Source organism: Artemia sp. Qi Xiang Cuo, chromosome 8 (assembly GCF_049724085.1).
Source record: "Artemia sp. Qi Xiang Cuo chromosome 8, ASM4972408v1, whole genome shotgun sequence".
NCBI classification, from domain to species: Eukaryota; Metazoa; Arthropoda; class Branchiopoda; order Anostraca; family Artemiidae; genus Artemia; species Artemia sp. Qi Xiang Cuo.
In genome coordinates, this window is record NC_142801.1 from 69560870 (window position 1) to 69571026 (window position 10157).

Genomic DNA, 10157 nt, shown 5'->3' on the forward strand with positions numbered 1-10157 from the left:
TACACATACCTACATTTCCCTAGATTCAGCGTTAGTAGAACGTGGAGTGGGTCGCTTAGCTTTTTCTGAGCAACCTGGTCTCTTTATAGGGTGGCAGCTAAGAGATCAGATGTTATCACACCATGGGCCAAAATTTATGTGATGATAGATTTCATTGTCAGATCCATTCTACCCGCCTCAAGAAGTATTACCGTATGAACAAAATTGCAAAACTGGAAAAAATTGACCATGAAGCCTCATTTTCTATTAAATCTAGCCTCAAAGCCAATAAACATACAGGGTGATGACTTTTTTTAAAATTATTTTAGGAAAACTCTGCTTACCCTAGAGAAGGGTAGGTCAAACAAGAGGAGGCCAGATCCCAGTGGCATGGGCTTTTAAAGAGTTCAGTATACTGACCCAACGAAGATGTTTCACAAATTTTTTGAATTTACGTTTGAAACTTTTTAGAACGCACTTCGTAATGGATGGGGCAACAGGGCAGTGGGTAAGCAGCTCAGAATTTCAAAAATTATAATTATTGGGGGGTTTGAAAAGGAGAAATTCTTGAGCTCGGCTCTCGGTGGCCCAGCACAAGAGGGCATCCCCTTTTCCCAAGTGTGTTAGCATAAATTTTACTACTTCTTATCTCCAATTATTTGTGTAACACAACCTGGCTCTTTTGTACCGCCGTTTTATATGTACATTGACTTTTCCTTGCTTACGCAAATTCATGACACCTGTTGAGCATCAATGGAATTTCTGGCTCTACATTTCCTTCGATTTACGGCAATTGCTTTTTAGCTTAACAGAAACTTGTTTATGCTGAATTTGCTAGGATACTTAAATATTAAATTTTATAGTTTTATAAATAGTGTTGCATATAAACAACATAAGTGGAAAGGGGCTCAAAGGATTTGGGCTAATCTTAGGAGAAAGATGGAGCCGAATCTGAATCTAGGAAAGTACCTCTGCGACTAAAAATACTTGTAGGGGCTATCCCAATATATGTGCATTTTTACATGTTCCCCCGATATTCTCGTCAACGGACCCTTAGACAATCCCTAGGGAAGGTAGTATACCCTTTCACCCACTGTGCCCATTTAAAATCATAGGTTTTGCTCATAATCACACAGAGGCGAGAAATAGGGACACCCCCCTTAATTGGTGCGGAGGATTGTCTTAGAAAAATCCAAACAAATCACATCAAAATGCATTTCTTCGTATTTTACCCCCCCCCCCCGCCCAAGGATTCAACCTGTGTGCTGCAAAAGGTTTGTCTTATATATTGTGAATTGACAACGTAAGATTAAGCTATTTGATGTCTTAAATAGAGACATATATCTCAACCAAATAAATGTCGTTTTTTGTAAGTTCAAAGATGGTCTAAGGGAATAGTTGGATCCTCTTATGGGGCAAATATACTCTTTTCACCTGTGTGCATACATGACCATAAAAGTTGTCCTTGTTTTGCCATTATCGAATTGGCGATGTAAGATTTACATTTGATGTATCCAATTTCGCTCCCCTTTAATAAGTATTTCATAGCAGAGATACATCATGATTAGAAACTATGTCGTTAAATCTTTGGAAAACATTTTGACGAAGTAACTCAAAAGGATTTCGTTTCTAAGCCAAGAACGCATAAAGACAACCGTATTGATTAGAACGAACCAAGGAGGACCTGTCCTCGGGAATCAAACAGAAACTTTTCCCGGGGAAAGGGAATTGAATCAACAACTGAAAGATATGGAAAATGTTCCTGGCGATCGACTCTGTGGGAATCCCGAGCTCATGACTCAATCCCAAGTGAAAACAAAAGAAGAAAGAGGCACGACTTTGTTTCCTCAAGAAATGGATAATCTGATGGACAAAGATATTAGCTAGAGTCCTGAAACGATCCTTCATAAGTAAGATCTGTTCGACGGGAGAAAACAAATTCTCGACTTAATACTAAATTTTCAAACGATCACATCTGTTCATTATTTATTCTTTGTAGTCCACAGAGATATAAGTTAAGGAAATGAAAGAATCCAGGCTGAACGTCAACCGGCCAAGCTTGATCTGCCGGTTATAGACGGAGTAAATCTTGGCAATTCTGCATTTCCAAACGGAGATAGCTGTCGCTAAGAAGGAGGCCTGGACAACTGCGACTTTTACCTCACCCAGAAGTTGTCCACACACGATGAGGGGTGCCCCACAGGCACTGCATAACGATAATTAACAATAAGTTCACCGCAAATGATTTCTTCATTCTCGCTGCGTACAAACAGCTCCTCCCACATACTCTTTCATTAGCGGGTTACTAATGTTAGTATATGTCAGCGGTCCAATTACCCTGGAACACGTATTTTGGCTGAAACTTTCTCAAAATGCCTTTGAAACCAACTCGAGACTTCGAAACCTACCCGTAATTCCTAAAAATATCAAATAATAACATTGCACTTCTAATTACCGATTTTCATATATGTATTGAAATATATTAATTTAAAATTAGTTTCTGTAAAATTTAGTGTTCCAACGTTGAAGCCAAGTTTCACGTTCAAGAGAAATCTGACTTGTCTACCCGTGAAAAGATCTAATGTCGCGTATGTTTTTACGTTCTACGGAGTACTTGCGTCACGGTCCGGGTTTTTATAATGGGTGAGATAGGGAACGATCATACTGTCTATTATTTATATACTGTGCCCATGGGCAACACCGACCGTGGGTAGCAGCAATAATTATTAGTTCGTCTGTACTTGGCGGCATACGGATATTGCTTGGCGGCATACCGATATGTGCAAATCATCTTAAACGTTTGGCCGATTCGGTAGAAACTAGAACTTAGGACCTTGAGGAAGCAGCATTCCCTTAGTAGTAAGATTAGGTTCTTTCGCATTATATGGGCCTCTCTAAAGAAGTCCAACAAGAGATGCTACAGTCAAACGGCAGAGACGCTCTGAAAAACCCGTTTTTACAAGATGTTTCAAGGCACAGCTGAGAAAAATACTTTGTCTAGCGTGGTTTTAATTGCGTAGACGATATTAAACTGTGGTTTCTTGGAGTTTAAATGGGGGAAAAGGTACCTAGGTTAGGTTTTGTATTTAATATATGCAATGCTTTGCCCCCCCCCAAATTTGGGCTATATATTTGCACATTAGGAGTGGGGGGTAAAGCATAGCATATATTAAATACGTACCCTAACCTAGGTACCATTCCCCCCCCAAAAAAAAAACACTTTAAATATCGTAAACGCACTGAAAACCACGCTTTGCATTTCATTTCTCTATAGCAGTCTCTTGCAGTTAACCCGTCTGGCGGATTTTTCGTGACTGGTTTCCTTACACTATATATAAAACTGACCATCTAATGCTTAAGTACTATCTTATAATATTCCTTATATTTATTAACATGTTTCCTTCAGAAGAAATGCAACTCTATACTGTTACCAATCCAAGCGTGTCAAATGAGTAAGGTTAATATTCTAACTCGTTTTGATGAATGCTTAATCTATGTAACTAATATCAACCGGCAAAACTATATACTCCAGATATTTTATTTAATTGCACATACGAATGTTTCCTCCACCTTTCGGAAACAAAGCTTTCCAAAGTAATTTGAATTTGTATTCCCCTTTTGCCTAAAAAAAAGAAATCGGGAAAGCTTTGACTTTCCCTTTCCGAAGTTGAGTGGATTGTAATAATAAAAAGCGGATTTCAAATAGATAAATCAATAGCTATCCAAATTTTAGACAAGGGTGAGTAAACTTTAAAATTAGCCTCGAGCCGGGACAGTAGGACGGTGGCTACAAAAACTGAGATGGTTTTCGCATAAAGGGGAGTTAAAAAACAATGGTCATGTCAATACATTTTTTAGAGAACGGGGAGGAAGCAAGAATATGTTTTGTATGTTCTGTGTAATAGACGTTTTTCGCAATGATTGCGAGAAAAAATATAGCAAGAATGAATGAAAACATTTTCCAGTGCTTTAAAACTATAAATTTTTACGTTTATATTTAGCAATGTAAAGAACTCAAAACCTTGCAGCAAGTCAAGTGCGTAAGCGGGAAACATAACCTGGGCTGTATATTTTTACATTGGGGGCGGGAGGGGGAGGGGGACAAAGGACTTCTTTGAAATCCTAAAATACTTGTTTTTATCATTCCTAAAAGCGCTTCACTTTACCTTACCCCCAATCACCCTAATGTGTAAATATATAGCCCAAATTATATATTTCCCATGCATTTTCTCATATGTCACTATTATTTCAACTTAATACCCGTAAAAGACTAAGAAAACATTTTAAATAGTGGTACAGGTAGAACGGAAAAGATCCCCCGACTCCAACGCAACTTTAAGTGTCTACATTTTTCTACTGTGCATACGACCCTGTAGTAAAAAATTGGCAATATTATTCACTCATTCTTTTTGCCGTCAATAAGGGAATCGAATCTTGATTAATAAATGAAAGCGAAGTTTTGTCCAAGTTTCCCGCCAGCGATACTTCTTTGTGTAAATGGTGTCGCAATACGTAACCGAGAATTTCCTGTTTCGATAGACTAACTTTCAACATGTTTTCTAGTTTCCAAAAGAACAGCCAGTATGAACTGGATGCATAAAAAGGCATGAACAATAAAGCCAAATTCTAACTGGGAGGCATACGAGGTAGGGAGGATTGGACCAGGGGGATAATTTGATATGGGCAGGGGGCAACTGCCCCTCCCAGACCTCGGTTTGTCCCCCCGACCACATCCCCCCACCCTCCTCACCTGAAATTTAGTTTCTTCAAAAATCTTGTCAAAACTAAGATAAACCCGCATAATTCAAGCATCAACATAAACAGATCAGTTTTTTTAGTACATATTTACCTTTATAGTACCATAAAGTACCTTTATGGTATTAGTTTGGTACTGTTTAGTACTGCTAAATCGAACGAATATGGTACCAAATGGCTTTTTTTTTAGTTTTTACTGACATTTTCACTTGATTTGGGAAAATTGACTCCAAATTTGTCCCCCTCCCCAGGATTTTGACGAAATTACGCCACTGGATTGGACGACCGGGAGGCAAATTCAACGGTAAAGTATGTATATCATCGAAAAAAAGGTACAATACAGCTTCTTGAACGAACTTCTTGATTGTATAGCATTTTTTTTTTTTTTTTTTTTTTTTTTTTTTTTTTTTTTGAATAAACCAATTCCTTTTTCGGTAACTAAGTGTAATCTTGCGTCTTAGGCAGACTTTAGATCATAGACCACAAATACCACTATTTTAAAGCTCTCCATGCGTCAGTCCACCTTACGAGTTGTGCCCGAGTCACAATGGCGACCTTCTGATGAAAAAAAAAACCAAAAATTTATAAGTTATTTGTGTAGCTCCTTGATTTTAAATTTACATTTGTACTAGAGAAGGAGAAAATTTAAATTGCCAGAGCGTAGTTCAAAAAGCCTATATCAATACTAATTCGTTCCAAGTATTAGCTAATATTTTTGTTTAACAACTTATCTTGTCAGATTCAATATACAGATATGAAAATACATATTCCAATTTGCAGTCTTTCTATTATGTCTATTTCCTTCATTCTAATCGGTCAATAAAAAATTACGTTTGAAAGTTGAATACCAGCCTAAACATCAAACGGTACTTCTATGTTAAACGCACTCTTTTATATAGTGCTAGTTTGGTTAATGCTAATGAAATAAAATAAAATAGGATGAATATATAATAGTTTAGAAACAAATTTGGGCTATATATTTGCACATTAGGGGGGTGGGGGGTAAAGAATAGCTTATATTAAATACGTAACCTAACCTAACCTAGGTACTTTTTTCTCCCCATAAACCCCCAAAAAACAACAGTTTAAATATCGTCAACGCATTGAAAACCACGCTAAGCATTCATTACTGTATAGCGGTGTCTTGAATTAACCCATACAAAACGGGTTTTCTCTCGCGTCTCCAGTTTGACATATATAAAAGAGTGCGTTTAACATTAAAGTACCCATCAAACTATGCAAGGGATCCATTCAGAGGTGTGGCTAGGGCTTTTAGCGCCTGGGGACAATGTCAGTTTTTGCGCCATCCCCTCCCACCCTCACTACCAAAACATGAGTAGGTATCACAGTATCAATAAAAAAAACCTCAGTTTGGCGCCCCCTCAGAAGCTCTGTCCCCTACTTGTGGCTACTGGCTATCGGTGCCTGGGGATAGCCGTCCCCCTTTGCACAGCGCCTCACAACATCGTAGGCAACACAGAGTGCATCAACACCTACAGAGTCCCTAACTGGATAGCCTAATACAAATGTGACTGCATTAAAGATAAGAAAATTACGTGGTTTGAACTGCTTTTAAAAGTTTCAAGTAATACAGAAACCTCCAGTGTTCCAATAGTAACAAATAAGCTTAAATGTTCTGGCAACGATGATTCACAAGGCGGCATGTCATTTAGCATAAATTTTACAAGAGTTGAAAAACTGAAAAATATATTTTTGGGTTGACAAACATTAAAGGCAGGTTTTTGATGCGTAAGGAATATTTTAGATATCTAATATACGGCAAAGGATTGGCACTGAAAACTTCTCAATTATTATAATGAATGAGAAAATACAACATAACGCACTCTGAAATGAAGAGAAACATCTAAAAAGCTTGAAAAAGGAAATAGGAGACTATGGATTAAAGCAAAGGACGAGGGAATAACCTGTTAACCTATATTTTACAAGAGCATCAAACGGTTATAGGCGTATTCCTCTCCCCCGAGAGATTTCCTATTGCAGAGAATTACCCCCGGCAAATTCTCCCCACAGGCAAAATTGAGCTGCCAAACATGAAAAAAGAGTTAAAAGAAATTAAATATAAAAATTTATTCTGAAGATGTAGAATTTTCTACACCGTATATTCTGCCTATAACTGAGAATATAGGTAAAATACTCCGAAATCCATTCTTTTCTTCATTATTTTTATTTGTCAGTCTCCCCCTTTTTCGGCTCAATTTTTCGTATAGGGGGGATTCCCAGGGGCGGGAAGTGGGGTATTTATTCTGACGGGTAATTTTCCGCGGGAAAAGGGGATTTTCCAAAGGAGTACAATAACCAGGACACCCTCAAACAACCCCTTTTGAATTATTGCAGTCAATTTTTGCTTCCTAGAACAAATATCTTGCTTTAGCACAAATGAATATTTAATTTCCAGCCAGAAAACCTTTTTTATAAACTTAAATACGAGGAAACATGTATAAAAAGTCCCAAGAAATAAAGAATCTTTCATAACAAGTCCATAACACAGTTTATATAATATACCAGTAAGTTTACCACAGATGATTTCTGGCTCTTCATTCTCGGTGCGAACAAAAAGCTCCTCCCATTTATTTGTACACTTATTGGTTGAGCCGGCCAAGTGGTTTTGTCAGTACTTGTTCAGTAGGTGATTATTCTTTGTCTACCCGTGAAAAGATCTAATGCCGCTTATGTTTATAGGTTCTCTGGAGCACTCGCACCTCGGTCCGGGTTTTTATAATGGGTGAGATAGGGAAATATCATACTGCTAATTATATAAACTGTGGTCCATAACAAGCAAGCATAGATATGTTAGCATTTAGATTGAATACCGTGCTTAGCATTGATGATAAAGCATGCTTAGGCTTTGCGCTTGCAGTATCCCTGACAAGAATTTTAAATAACATGAATTCATTAACAACGGCTAAAAACATGTACATTTAAATGAACAATATAATGACAACCTGAAATATATTCAGAAGTAACGGACCTAAGTAACCTGGGCTTACTTGCGGGGAAGCAAGTAAATTTACTTAATGCAAGAAGTTGAATACAAATCAGAGTAATGATTTTTCTAGCGTTTCAATAGGCTTAGTAACATCTCTAATCTGATACTGTATTTAATGTATCCCAATTTTTACTTTTGCTTTAGATTTGCTTTAAAACATAAAATAATCAACTGAGAGATAAAAGAATATTGATTTAGCAGCACAATTCTTCTTCTTTTTTTTTTCTTTTTTTTTTAACGGCCGATAAAAAAAAAAAATTTCACAAAAGCTTGCATTTTCTTGGCAATGATTTAGAATTATAAAATATAGACACTCAGAGAGGAAAATTTCGCGGAGCAACCGATAAAACAAGTATTTTCACAAAACCAGCGATAAAAAAAAGTTTCATTTTTATTGATGTATACTCTCACACTTAAATAAGTCAGCGTAAAAACACACTGGTTCAATTTTGTTACTTAAAAAAAGACTACTAATTTAATGAACAAAAGGTCAAATACAGATAGTAATTCCCGTATTTGAGCCCCCCCCCCCCCGAATGAATTCTTATACACGTGCTTGCATCTGAGAGTCGCCAAAATAATGGTCTAAAAATACGTTACCAACAAACTTGGAGTTAAAGCGTAATTTTGGTTAAATTTGATACCCCCTCCAGAAAGTACCCAGGAATTTTTTTTAGGAAAGGCATTTATATTAAAAAAAAAAAATTATACCCAAAGAAAAGATATCCTGAAATCGATACCTAGCTTAATAAATCGTCATCAGCGTAAAGTAGCCTATCTTCCGACACTAATACAACCGACCTTGATAGTTTCGTTGACTTTTTTTTAGAACTACATATTCCCAATGAATTTCCCTTTCCGAAGCAAGTTCCTTTAATAAAAATGCAAATTGGGAAACTTTATTAGAACTATTTGAAAGTTTTCCTCTCCAAAATACATCTAAGTCATCCTTCGCCGATCAATTATTATATTTACTTGGTTCTCCCCCAAGATTTATTCAGTCCCAAACTAAAGGACATAATGAATAATGTAAGTCGCTAGAAGGAAGTTGTAAATGGAGTGTCTTCTGATTTTGTTCCCTTCTTTTTTGCAAAGCGGAAACATTGCCAAAATCCCAATTCTAAAGTGGGATATTTTAGTAGGAAATCAATAGCGATAGGGAGAAGGGGAATAGGATATTCCTAAATTTGAAGTCTCATCAGTTTTAGTTATGCCAAATGAGAAACAATGAGGTTAGATGCAGTGGCGGATCCAGCATTTGTTTTTATGGGAGGGGGTGCAAAATAGGCTGATCTGACAAACTTGTGTTAGGAGCAAGTTTTAATTAACGTAAACTTGCGTTAATTAAGTAAATTACACCACTTTAGACTATGTTACGAGGGGGCACGCCCCCCTCGCCCCTCCCCTGGATCCGCCACTGGTTAGATGCGTCCTACACATTGTTAAGGTCAAAATCGTTATATCTAATAGCGTATAATCGAAGGTTTTAAGTGTAAATCTAACTTTACATTTAAATTTTCTCATCAAAATTTAATGATAACTACTTAGTTTAGGTGAAACCTCACTTACTGGCAAAGGCGTATCAAGGCTTTTTGTTGGCGGGGATATCTATTTCGTGAGGGAGGGGGGCTACAAAACTTTACAAAACGCATCAAAAAGTTGTTTACAAGCATTTTTGTTACTCTTTGCGAATCGGACAAAGATTTTGGGGGAGGGGGTTCCAACACAGAACCCCCTGTACAAGGACCCCTAACCCAGCACCGGGAAAATAGATTTTAAAACTATTTTAGAAGCATTTGCAGAGCAAAAATTTTAAAATGCTAATTCATGTGCCCATATTCGGTGACACAAATTTCAAAAGGCATTTTCAGCAGTTTCATAATATCTAGGCGACACAAACGTAAATTAACGTTAGCGCAAAACGAGTACAAAAAAGAACAAAAGAGGACAAAACCGTAAGCTCAAAATGAACAAACTGGACCCTCATTTTGAGATAAGATCAAGAGAGCGACCTGAGAAATGTAAGAATACGACAAGTGATAAATGAACAACCTAGACCATCAAAAATGATAAAACCAATCCAAGCAACTACGGCAAAAGGCATTGAAAAAATGTCTGAAAGCAATGATAAAAGAAAATGAAGATCAAAGAGATGAGTTGTTTAAATGTTGGCGAAACCGACAATTATAAAAAGTCAAAATCGAAATTGAAGAATATAGAAATATGCAGTTAAAAGGTAAGCGACAGCGAGAATCACAAGGACTCAAAAACGAAAGTGAAGAACAAAAAATACAGTTACAAGACATGCAACAATGAGGATCAGAACGAATCCAAATAAAAATGAAGAACAGAGAAAATATGTGTTTAGAAGAAATACGACCGCGAGAACAAAAAAGTATGCGCTTAGAAGATAATC

General features: G+C 36.9%; 1 protein-coding gene across 2 annotated transcripts in view; it reads right to left on the reverse strand.

The window, feature by feature from the left end:
- The window catches only part of CtBP (C-terminal binding protein), a 124018-nt gene that overhangs the window by 49741 nt on the left and 64120 nt on the right, over positions 1–10157 (reverse strand). The window lies entirely within an intron of this gene.